Genomic DNA, 13,801 nt, shown 5'->3' with positions numbered 1-13,801 from the left:
TTGCATTTGAAGGTAAGGAAACGTTCTTAAACATCTTGAAGAAATCTCAGGGGCAGTTCAATGCATTTTAAATTTGCTCTGAATAAAAGCCTTGTTTGGTTTTGAAGATAAGTGGTTCTGGCATGTTTGACGGAAGTGCAGGAAAACAGACAGATTCCAGTTGATGGATTTTCTTTTTAAGCAGTTTCAGCACTTTTGAGTACCACATATTGTGTATATTTCTTTTAGATAATTTTAGGTGTGGTAACATGAATCAGCAGTAAGGGAAATTGTGGAGTGTATCCGGTTCATGATACATTGAGGGGAATTAGCGGTGATCACTAGCAAGAAATGTATCCCCAGAAAGTATTTGAATGAATAGGACTTGATTTTTTTCTTGGAGCAGAAGTAGGAGGTGTAGTGTTTATTAATGATTGCACTGGTTACAGAGAGAACTATATTGAAGAATGTGGTTATCAAAGATGGTGTGATGGTCATACCAAATGGCAGGGGTGATATTATGAGCATGGTGAACTATAGTGTCAAACAATGGCTTTTGATTTAAGGGAATGCAGTGATTGCTATTTCTAGGCTGTTGCTATGGCATTTGCCAAATAACTCTTTGAAGGGTGGGATAGTTTGGTCCTTGGCCTGAAGTTAAATCCCCTATGAATAGGAGGTGATTGGATATGAGGAATAAGTTGATTAAGAGAAAAGAGAAGTCTTCAAAGAAGATTTGTGCAGGACTAGGTGGGTGAGAGCAAGTACAGATTTTGATGGAAAGGTTAGGAGAGTCTTTCCAAGGATTCAAAAGAGTTTCTGTCACAGATGGTAAGCTTCAGAATGTGAACATTACTCTTATGGATAATGAGTGAGACATGCACTCTACCTTTAGGTCTGTTGGTGAGTTTGAGGGAGTAATCTGTGGGCTAATGTGGTAAAATGTCAGGAGAGAGAAGGCTGTGACTAAGGTTTGAGTGACAATGGGATAGTCTGAAGCCAGGCTGATACTCAGGTCTGTGAAGTTCTCGGAATGTCTGGTGGCATGCCTAGCATTAATAAGGCAATACCTTACATTATATACGTTTTGCGCACATTTTGTGTTACACTGACAATTGGTAGAGAAATGATGAGAGTTTTGGATCCCTTGATTTTTTAGGAAGAGTATAAGAATTTCAGGGCTGGTGAAGTCGTAATTCATCAGATTGTGCAGGTGTTCTGGAGAGTATTTGATAAACAAAGATACTGTATTCAGATATGGTAGTTGTACATATAAGTAATCAATGGACGCTATATGTCTATGGCACTGTAGAAGGGTGCTGGTTGCAGACCTCCAAGGCCCAAACATTTAGTGGCAGGAGAAGGTAGTCATGTGACCAGATAGGATTTGCTCTTCCCATCAGCCTGCTTACAAAACTTCTGATCACAACCCTTAAGTTAAGTGGCGGCCTGGGTATGTGTTTTAATGGGCCAATTAGACTCACCTTGCTTTTCTTCCATACTTTGCTTTCTAGGGCTTAAGGCTGCTCAAGCTGTGCCGCCTCAAAGCACAGCCTCTTTTGCCTCTTTTCAATGGCCCGATGCTCTCCAGGGTACCTACATGGCTGTTCAGGCACTAGTGGACTGCGGGTTTTGCCTTCGTCTCTTGGTCCCCGCAGCTTTTATGGTTTAAATCTTTTATTGATTTTCAAGACAAATAAAGGAAGAAGGAACCAGACCCCCAGCTCCCAGATACAATGTATTACAGACACAAGTGTCGCGACTAGTAGCATTACCCAGGTAAAAGGCATGGAGCGGGTCTACAAAAGGGAACATATAAAAAGAACAACAAAAGGCAGCGCACCAAAGAAAACCCCCAACATATCCACCCTCCTCCCCCCACTCTCGTCCACTAACTAAAGCCCCACGGGAAAGGAAGGGAAGGGATTATGAAACGTGCAGAGAATCATCTTAGCCTGGTAACTCTACGTGAGGAGCCCTTCTGTGGGATTTGTGTGTCAGCAAGGCGTAGAAGTCTTAAGTAGCGGGGGCAAGTCAGTTCCCTGAATTCAGTTATGAGCAGAGTGAGAAAGGGACCCCACAACTCCGGGAACTTGGACCCTCTGCCTGCCAGAGTGAGAGTGAGCTTCTCCATCCCCAGTACCAGCCAGAGTCTCTGCAGCCATCCAGAGTGAGGTGGAGGCGGGTGGGAGCGCCAGTATATTCTGAATGGCCGCTCCGAGGGCGACTGCGATCAGGCAACCTCTTCGGGATTTTAGGGGATACATCAACGGATTAGGAAGGCCCAAGAGGATGTAGGCTAGGAAGCGTGGGAGCTGTGTATCCAAGTGAGTGTCTATTTCGTCAAGGATTGGCGACCAATATGGCTGAATGCGGCCACAGCTCCACAAAAGGTGTTCTAGGGTACCCACCTCCCCACAACCCCTCCAACACAGAGCGCTCTGACGGGAGTCAAAGTGATAGAGGCGCTCCAGCGTGTAATACCAGTAGGTAACTACCTTAGTCAATGTCTCAGTGAGGCCTGTGTGGTATGCTGAGTGTCGAGCCCTGTAGTAGATATTGTCCCATTCCTTATGGGTGAGGGACCGGCCTAGCTCCCGTTCCCTGTGTGCCCGACCTGCATTATATGTGAGTGTAGTAGTAGCCAGGAGGTGCTTGTAAAGATCAGAAATGAGCTTCTTGTCAGAGGTTCGGGTGACAAGCCATTTCTCAAATGTGGTTAGAAACGTTTGACAGGGCTAGAGAAATTAATAACTAAAAAGGGCAAGCCTCAGTATTAACGCTAAGCAACAGTCCATTAGTTTCAATAAACCACAACAAATCCCTTATAGAAAGTACATTTTACTTTTGGATATATCAATGTGTTTTCTTATGTTGAAAGTGAGTGTTCAATATGGGATTGGATGTTAATGCTAGAAGGACAACTGCTCAGTTTGCATTGAACACAAGAGCAGGCAATGTTGATAAGTAATAATTGCATTTTAAAATACACCTTTAACACTTAGTTAATAATATCACTTTTTGTACAGATATTCATCCAAAGTACATCTAGTTTCTGTCTAGTGGATTGCCAGGTGGTATGATGTCTGTGTGAGCTGCATGCTCACAAGTTTGAATCTGAGTTAAATATGTTTCAGCCTTCCATCGTTCTGGGGTGGGTGAATGTAGTACCATTAAACTGGATGATTGTAATAGTTTTCATATAATGCTTCAAACCCCATTGAGGAGTACAGAAGTGCATTATCAGAAGGTTAGCATGCTACAGGCTTAGCTTAAATGATGGTGTTTTGCAGTGAGAGCTATGTGGAAAGCATTTTGGTGCTGTGCATGAGTGACCAGAAGTGTTCTTATCCTGTCCTGGACAGTAGAGCTTATCAGTGAGAGGAGAGAAATAGTCTGCACAGTTTACATTAATTGGCTGCTATGATTTACTATTCAGTGTTGATCACTGTAATGAAAATGTGGCCACGGTTAAACTTTCATTACCCTTCATGCTGATCAGGCCTCTATGTTGTAGTGGCCCTAATGGCATTATTCTCTTTTCCTTGCAGCAATATAAAACACTTCAAGCAACAAACAAAGGTCACAGGATGTTTTCTTCTTGTGCATCAGGGCTGTTTAAAAATGTTCCTTCCTAGGACTGGCATGCTTCACATGGCAGCTCCAGAAAGACAATTTCAGTTATGGTAACTACAACCTAGGGCAAGTGCCAGTTTTAGCTGGTGGTTGTCTGGTGGAGAGACCACTGGGGCAATGGTTTTCACTGGAGTTGGTTGAAGCTCAACTGACAGAAACCCAGCGATCGCACTACTTGTTTGGCAGTGGAGAAGTGTTGCTAATTTATAGCTGCACTCTTGCTCCGCCAAACTATAAAGGACTGCCAAAAGGATTTTTGTTTTGTTAGCTATTTATGCTATTAACTTTTAGGGAGATGGTTAGTTATCAAATTGTTGCTGTCAAATGAATATATGTTTGCAAAGTATTACAATGCATGAATGTATTTGTCAGGATAATATCTCAAAAATACATGATTGCAAATGTCAGCTCTGAGATGGGTGAGGACCAATGGTTGTGCACAACACTTAGTAAAACAGAATAAAAGTATATCAAGATAAAAAACCGATTTAAAAACACTTTGTACTGGGGTTACAAGAGTGATGTTATTTACTTTGTTTAGTCATAACTCTCAAATAATGTTTGTTTCTTACTAAAGTTCTTTCTAAGGGAATGGCAGGATTTCCAGCATGCACACAGTTAACCATTCGTGTCATCGTAGGTTATTTTTAAGTGATATCTGATATTTCATATGCAAAAACATCAAGGTAGCCAAAACTGGGAGTTACAAAGACTATTTGCAATAATATTAGTGAGCTGGCGCTGTACATTCTAATATTGAAAACAGGTCAGCATCCTTGAGTATCAAATGTAAACACACATGGAATATGGACCAGTGAGCCTGTGCACGTTGAGTGACCTGGTCAACGAGAGCAGAAAAGAGCTGAAATTAGATCATGATCCCAAAGCTGTTCCTAACAGGGGCCCCCAAATTACATTTTGCTCAGGGCCTCCGAAATCTTTAAGATGTCCCTGTGTGCGTGCACTTGGAGTGTGATGGAAAACATAGGACAGGAAGTAGTGAGTAAGTGCAATCACTCTCTGTACTCTGGGCTCTTGTTGGGCTTCAGTGTGCCGATTATTGCCCACTCTGTAGTCCACTGGATTAATCACTGCTTCTATTATACTAATGAAATTAAAAGGTGGACTTCGAGGCGCTGCATGGCTTCTTGCATTTATGTGGTGCTCGCACTGTGCAGTCGAGGTAGTGAACAGGTTCGCATCAGACGTTGCTTTCTCGCCAATTAACATTAAATAAACAGCTTCAAGTAAAATGGTAATTTTGAAGAAATAAGTATATAGGTGCAGAGTTAAAATATTGTTGTAAAGGGAAGGCGTGGATGATTCCATCACTGAAATTGTATACTTATAACACCACATCCCAGCTAACAAACTACTAGAACAGCGTCAGCCCAAGGCAGCATTTTTCCAGCAGTGTTGCCTGTTACAGGCGGGGCAGGCACTACAGAGTTCAGTGATTTTTGTGTTTACAGAGAGATCACATAATATGGTACTGTTTAAAATAAAAAAAGAGATGGTTTGCAAATCTAAGTTGCAATAAGGGTTTCCATAGCCAAACATGGTCTGGCAAATTTCAAATGATATATTTTGTCTGAGCTTCTGAAAGCAACTGCAATGGTCAGAACAGGTGTAATCTCATGTAGGGTGCGACTGGAGTGTGGCTACACAATTGTTTTACAGCATGATCAGCTTTCAAAGCTGCAGTAGAATAGTGCCTTTCCATTTCAAGATAGTGGTTGATAATAATGTACAAGTCTCCTTAAAGAGTGTGTGACTGTAATGCTGTTTTAGTATCCGAGACATACTGTGGTCCTGATTCACAAAGGTAAACTTACACTTGCTTACGATTTTTCGAATTTCCCGTGGAATTTTAAGAGTAGTATCTTTATGACTGGGGAGTCTCTGCACTTGGTGCAGAGACTCCACTCATAAAAAGGTAGGGAGTCTTACAAATAACGCTCATAAAATTGCTTTGTGAATTGCAAAATGTCATAAACTTACACAAATGTTTAAGTTTACCTTTGTGAATCAGGCCCTGTGTGATTATGGGAATGTTCAAGACCTTCCACAGAATATGTGTGAAGTTAATCATATTCAATTCCCTACAAAGACAGTGTGTGGATATAATAGTCAAATCTCCCCACAGATAGTGTGTGGTTAGTGATCAGTTTGAGTCGCAACTGAGACAGCATGTGGTCATTAGGATGTTCAAGCTGCCACAAAGATAGTGTGTGTTTATTATGATGTTCAAATACCCCCAGAGATAGTATGCAACTATGTTATGTTATAACCATTTATATTGCTAACTACTACCCATAGGTGTCTATGGCAGATTGCGGACCACATACTGCAGAGAAGGATTCGTTTTTTAAAAAGCCAGGTTTTAAGATGTAGTAGTGTTCAAGTCCCAACAGTGATAGTGTTTAAATAATCTTCATGTTCTTACACAGATAGCATGTAAAGGTAGGATTGTTCACATCCAAACAGGCATTACAGACATGTTTAACCCTGCACATACATAGCGTTATTATAGTGATGTTCAAGTTTCAAAAAGATTGCATGTGAAGAAAATGATGTTCAGGTCCCCACACAGATAGTGCATGATTATAGGACTGTTCTAGAATTCACACAGATTGTGTGTGAAATTAATCTTGTTCAAGTCCCCACAAAGATAGTGTGTGAATATGATTTTGAAATCTCCCCATAAAAATTGTGTGACTATCAACATGTTCAAGTCCCCACAAAGATAGTGTGTGGTTATAGGGATGCTCAAGTCCCAACAGTCATAGTGTGTGGTTACTGGGATGTTTAAGCTGCCACAAATAGAGTGTATGTTTATTAGGATTTTCAAGTCCTCACAAACATAGTGTGTAGTTACAGGGATGCTCAAGTCCCCGCAGTGATAGTGTGTGGTTACTGAGACGTTCAAGCTGCCACAAAGATAGAGTGTGTTTATCAGGCTGTTCAAGTCCCCACAAAGATAGTGTGCAAAGATAATAATGTTCAAGGGCCCGATCTAGATTTTGGCAGAAGAATTACTCTGTCAACATCAGTGACAAAGATCCCACCTGCCTAAATATAAATCCCATAGGATATTATGGGATTTATATTTTGGTGGACAGGATACTTGTCATTGTTTTGACAGAATAACCCATCTACCGAAATCTAGATCGGGCCCTAAGTCCCTGCAATTGTAGTGTTTAAAGATAATCTTTAAGTCCCCACACAGATAGTGTGTGAAGATAATGATGTTCACATTTAAACAGAGATAGTATATGATTATAGACATGTTCCAATCTGCATATACATAGTGTGTGATTATAGGTATGTTCAAGTTTTCCCAAGATTGTGTATGTTTTTAGGTGCAATAAAGGCCTCGCAGAGATGGTGTGAGAAGGTAATGATGATCAAGTTTCCACAAAGATAGAGCATAAAGATGATGTTCAACTCTTCACAAGTATAGTGTGTGTAGATAATGATGTTTAAGTCCCCAAAGAAATTAAGCGATTTCAGGAAAGTTCAAGACCTCACAACGATTGTATGTGAAGGTGATCATGTTCAAGTCACCACAAAGATGGTGGTTGATGATCATGTTCAAGTCTCCACAAAGCTAGTGTGTGATTAAAATGCTGTTCTAATATCACAGAGATACTGTGGTCCTGATTCACAAAGGTAAAATGAATTTTTTGCAATTCGCAAAGGCATTTTATGAGTAGTATCTTTATGACTGATGCGTCTCTGCAATCGGGGCAAAGACTCCACACATAAAAAGATATAGAGTCGTAAAAATATCGCTCGTAAAATTGATTTGTGAATTGCAAAATGTCATAAACATACACAAATATTTAAGTTCACCTTTGTGAATCAGGCCCCGTGTGATAATGGTAATTTTCAAGACCTTTCACAGATAGTGTGTGAAGTTGATCATATTCAAGTCCCCACAAACATAGTGTGTGAATATATTGGTCAAATATCCCTACAAATAGTGTGTGGTTAGTGATGAGTTTGAGTCCCCACAGAGACAGCATGTGGTTATTAGGATGTTCAAGCTGCCACAAAGATAGTGTGTGTTTATTATGATGTTCAAGTACCCCTAGAGATAGTGTGCAACTATAGTAGTGTTCAAGTCCCAACAGTGATAGTGTTTAAATAATATTCATGTCCTTACACAGATAGTATATAAAAGTATTGTTCACATTCAATCAGGGATTATAGGCATGGTCAACCCTGCACATACATAGCGTTATTATAGTGATGTTCAAGTTTCAAAAAGATTGCGTGTGTAGTAAATGATGTTCAGGTCCCCACACAGATAGTGCATGATTGTAGGACTGTTCTAGAACTCACACAGATTGTGTGTGAAATTAATCTTGTTCAAGTCCCCACAAAGATAGTGTGTAGTTACAGGGATGCTCAAGTCCCAACGGTGATAGTGTGTGGTTACTGGGATGTTTAAGCTCCCACAAAGAGAGTGTATGTTTATTAGGATTTTCAAGTCCCCACAAAGATAGTGTGTAGTTACAGGGATGCTCAAGTCCCAACGGTGATAGTGTGTGGTTACTGGGATGTTTAAGCTCCCACAAAGAGAGTGTATGTTTATTAGGATTTTCAAGTCCCCACAAAGATAGTGTGTAGTTTCAGGGATGCTCAAGTCCCCACAGTGATAGTGTGTGGTTACTGAGATGTTCAAGCTGCCTCAAAGATAGTGTGTGTTTATTAGGATTTTCAAGTCCCCACAAAGATAGCGTGTGGTTACAGGGATGTTCATGTCACAGCAGTGATAGTGTATGGTTAATGGGATGTTCAAGCTACCACAAAGATAGTGTGTGTGTTTATTAGGATGTTCAAGTCCCCACAAAGATAGTGTGCAAAGATAAAAGTGTTTAAGGGCCTGATTTAGATTTCGGTGGAAGGGTTACTCTGTCACAACAGTGACAGGTTTCGCGTCCGCCAAAATATAAATCCCATAGGATATTATGAGATTTATATTTTAGTGGATGGGATATCCATCACTGTTGGTGATGGAGTAACCCGTCTGCCGAAATCTAAATCAGACCCTAAGTCCGTATAGTGGTAGAGTTTAGATATGATCTTTAAGTCTCCTCACAGATAGTCTGAGAAGGTAATGATGTTCACATTTAAAAAGGAATACTATCTGATTATAGGTATGTTTAAATCTGCATATAAATAGTGTGTGATTATAGGGATGTTCAAGTTTTCCAAAGATTGTGTGGGTTTTTAGGTATGATCAAGACCTCAATTAGATGGTGTGAGAAGATAATGATTGATCAAGTTCCCACAAAGATAGAGCATGAAGATGATGTTCAAGGCTCCACAAAGACACTGTGTGTAGATAATGATGTTTAAGTCCCCAAAGAAATGAAACGATTACAGGAAAGTTCAAGACCTCACAGCCATTGTGTGTGAAGGTAATCAAGTCACCACAAATATAGTGGTTGATGATCATGCTAAAGTCTTCACAAAAATGCTGTTCTAGTGTCACGGAGATACTGTGGTCCTGATTCATAAAGGTAAAATTAAACTTTTGTTTAAGCTTACAAATTTTTGCAATTCACAAAGGCATTTTACGAGTAGTATCTTTATGGCTGCAGAGCCTCTAAACCCGTGGCAGAGACTCCACATACACAGAAGTGTAAGTTTACCTGTGAAGCAGGAAATTTGTGATTATGGGAATGTTCAAGACCTCCCACAGATTGTGTGTGAAGTTAATCATGTTCAAGTCCCCACAAAGATAGTGTGTGAATATAATAGTCAAATCTCCCCACAGACATAGTAGGTGGTTGCTGGGGTGTTCAAGCAGCCACAAAGATAGTGTGTGTTAATTATTATGTTCAAGTCCCCACAGAGATAGTGTGCAACTATTGTAGTCTTCAAGTCCCTACAGTGAAAGTGTTTAAAGATAATCATCATGTCCATACACAGATAGCATGTGAACGTACAATTGTTCACGTTCAAACATGCATTATAGGCATGTTCAACCCTGCACATACTTAGGGCCTCATTACGATGTTGGTCAGAAACTACACCGCCCGACTCCTTGTCGGATTCGGTTCTGACTGACTTGTGGCCGGTGGTTCTTGCCCGACCAATAACGTTGCTTCCAAACACCGTTCGGAAGGACTCCCATTGACTTCAATAGGAGCCTCTGTTCCGACCGACAACACAGGCTCCTATTGGAAAAAAATGGGTGGCTGCGGAAAACCTTGCTCCCTGTTGTTGGCTCCCCATGGTGCCTGCCACACTGTGCATGGTTACATAGGGGGGGTCCCCTGGATATTCCCCTGAGCCCAAACCAGAAGACTCAGGATGAAGGGGGGCCTTCTAGGGGCCCCATAGTCAGTTTCCAACAGCATTTTCGTGTCAGACAGACCAAGTCAGAAAGGATGTTGGAATCAGACATCGTAATCAGTCAGGCAGAAATGCTGGCAGTTGAGCTGTACGAATCAGTTCCGATTCGGAATTCACCTTCCGACCGTGAGCATCATAATCGGTCAGTCGGAATTGTTTCTTACTGAGTCGTGCGGATGGGTTCCAACACGGTCTAGGGGAATCCGACTGCCGGTCAGATGCTTTCCGAACTACCTCATAATGAAGATTATAGGAATGTTCAAGTCTTAAAAAGATTGTTTGTGAAGTAAATGATGTTCAGGTACCCACCAAGATAGTGTGATTATAGGAATGTTTAAGATCTCAAAGAGATTGAGTGTGAAGGCAGTCATGTTCGAGTCTCCTCAACAATTGTGTGTGAAGATTATGATGTTCAAGTGCCCACACAAATAGTGTGTGATGATAGGACTGTTCAAGAGCTCACACAGAATTTGTGTGAAATTAATCTTATTCAAGTCCCCACAAAGATAGTGTGTGAATTTAATGTTAAAATCTCCTCATAAATAATGTGTGGTTACTAACATGTTCAAGTCCCAACAGAGATACTGTGTAGTTATTGGGATCTTCAGCCACTCTTGAGAAGTCTTCCCTGGCTGGCTGCAAATCTACAAAAACACCTGTTGTGGATGATCACAGTTCAGTGGGCAGACTAAGACTCTTCTTACTCAAGTTACATGCTTAAAGAGTCTGGAAGGCATGCCATCCTGAAGGGAGCAGTGTACCTGTTTTGAATTAACCCAGAATGCCTATGTGGGCATGAAATAACTTGAAGTACAAGTTAGTGAATAAACTGGAGCTAGCACAGCTCAGAAACAGGGGTGTCGTGTTGCTTCAGCAGCTACAGGGGGGCTATAGTTCTTTGTGTTCCTATTCTGTCTTCACCTGGGCGGACAAAATGTCGTAATTAATGCAATAAAGGAATACTGCCTCAATAGAAAAGCAAACAGGAGAAAGGAAGAACAAAAGATGGGTAAAGAGAAAAAGGAAAGAAAGAAGGAATATTTAAAGGAAGGATGGGTGAAAGAAAGAAAGATGGGTGTATGAGTAGGTGGGTGGGTGGATGGATGAGTGGGTGAAAGGATGCATGAAATGGATGGATAGTAAATGGCTAGATGGATGACCGAGGGAATGAATAGGTGGATGAACATGTGAAAGGGTGGCAGAGGTAAGACATGGATAGAAGGCAGAGTAAAGCTGGATAGATAGGTGAATGGACAGGTGAAATGATGGAAGAGTAAAGGTATTGCTGTATGTATGTATAAATGAATGAATGGCTATGTGGATGGGCGGGTGGAAGGATGGCAGATTAAAGTGATGGATGAGTGGATGAAATGAGTTAATGTATGGCAGACTGGATGAATGAGTAAATGGATGACAGAGTAGATGGATTGCTGAATGGATGGCAAAGTGGATGGATGGCAGAGTGGATGGATGGATGGCTAGAGGGAAGGCTGAGTGGGTAGATAAATGACACAGTGGATGGATGGATGATGATGGATGGCTGAGTGAGTAGATAGATGGTAGAGTGGATGGGTGGGTGTCAGAGAGGATAAATGGAAGAGTGAATGGATGGATGCTAGATTGGATAACAGATGGATGGCAATGTGGATGACGGATGAATGGCAGAATGGAGAGAGGGATGACAGAGTGGGTGGAAGGATGGATGGATGCATGGCAGAGTGGATGAATGACAAAGTGGATGGATTGATGGCAGGCTGGATAGATGTATGGCTTTATGGATGTAATGGTGAAGAATGAATGACGGATGAAAGAATAAATGACTGATACAATGTAAAGGTGAAAAAGTGGATATCAACCGATAGGGTGAAATGATGCCTGGATGGAAGAGACAAGGGAGCTCTTCTAGGGCGGGTTGGGCTCGCTTACTTGGTGCCGTCAGAGCTTGAGTTCAAAATCGGGGAGTATGTTCATTTTCTGGCTACTCTCTTGTTCAGAAACATGGAGCTGTGGTGCCACCCTGTGATCTAAATAAACTAAACATGGGGCAGTGCTATATAAACATTTGGAATATTCCATTGCACTCCCTTGGACAAATAGTAAAAATAGTACAGCACCATATTTTCAAAGAGTTGCATGCCAATGATGCCTTTTTGTGTGATTCTAAGCATTGCACGGAAGTGCTAAGCCAAGCTAGTAGTGTCTTTTGTGAAATGTATATACGATGAAGCTCTCCAGTACAAACTTCAAGACAATGTCAAGAGGCTAAGGGTAAGCTGTGTCCAGTGGATATTTTTGAAGAAATTACATCAGGAAATATCCTAGGCTTTTCCATATACCCATTGTTTGCTCCTGGTTTCATTTGGTGGTATAGCTTCATGCAAAGGCAGGACACATTAGTTAAGTAGATCTGGCTTTGTGTGGATTATAGTTGTCTTTGAACTGTTGCCACCCTGATAGTGGGTTGTGCACCACAGAGCAGAGAATTTGGTGCTGCACTCACATCAACGTTTGACACAAAAAGCATTTTGTGTGGCAAAGTTGAATTCCCCTCATTGCCACACGAGTACATGATCAAAATGTGAGTAAATGATGGCTGTATTTATATAATATACTGTCTACAGCTTAGCCACTAACTTAGACTATTTCCATGCTAGGGTATGAGCTGTAGGTAATGTAGTGCAATTACATTCCAAAACAGACACACATCTACTGTTTTATGCTATGGCTCTTTCTTCTTAGATGTATACCAATAATTTTCTAAGCTTACCCAAAATATTAAGTCTAGTGCCTTATTTTAAAAAGTACTGCCCTCCTTAAATGACAGTCTAATTACAGCAACATTCATGCTTCAATTCCAATACACGTATCGTAGATTCCTTGCTAAAGGTAGGCCTTCAAAACTTATAAACACTCTTAATAGTCTGCACTTAAGCGAATCCCACAATCTCTGCTCCCAACTGCTGACCAATATGATCATAAACAACATATTAGTCCAAAGGAATATTTCACTTCTAAACAAGACATTTTTCAACCCCTAAGTGTGATATACTGGTCCATTCTTTATGCACTCTGTCTGAGGTGAAAGCCCTTCTTCTCTTGGGTGGAGTATGAGGCTCTCCAGGATTGAGTCGTTTTTATACAGAATAAGTGTATAGTCATAGTAGGGGCTTTGAGTAGTAGCTAAAATATTTCAGCTGTGTACAGCAAATATGTGCTCTGGACATTTTGATATTGATGTTTGTTATGCCGTGAGCAAATGTTTTTGATCGGTGAGGCCTTTTAGATGCTTCATTCTCTGCCTAGTTGCTTTCAAGGTCTTAGGTCAGGCACAGCCCTTTCTGCTTCTCTTTCAAAGGTGTGCTCTTACCAGCAGGGCCAATCTCCCACTATGGGAGTGGAATCACCTTGAGGATGTTCAGGTGTACCGGCCTATTCTCTTGTTAATGGGAAATTTGTTATGTGCGAGGGTCATTGCCCTGAAGCCCTGACTGAGTTTCTCCTCAAGGCAGATATTAACTTTCCCAATTGAAGGAGGTCTAGTACTGATGTTGGACAGGCTGCAGCTACCTCATGGCAGATCTCGAGACCTGAGCAGTAGTCTATCTCATCCCTGCCTATGGCTGTGGTAGCATTAGTAGACTTGACCCACACAAAAGTTCTCATGGTGAAGCAACAGAAGCCACTTCTCACATACTTCTGTAAATGCCTCATTCCTACTAGTGATGTGCTTGGGTCACTCCACTTTGAAGCACTTTACATGTGCACCAGTTAAGTTGCGTACAATTTCTTTAGGCACGGGGAGATTAAGTGATTTGAC

The sequence above is a fragment of the Triturus cristatus genome, chromosome 6, assembly GCF_964204655.1.
Source record: "Triturus cristatus chromosome 6, aTriCri1.1, whole genome shotgun sequence".
NCBI classification, from domain to species: domain Eukaryota; kingdom Metazoa; phylum Chordata; class Amphibia; order Caudata; family Salamandridae; genus Triturus; species Triturus cristatus.
This window is presented reverse-complemented; position numbering follows the sequence as displayed.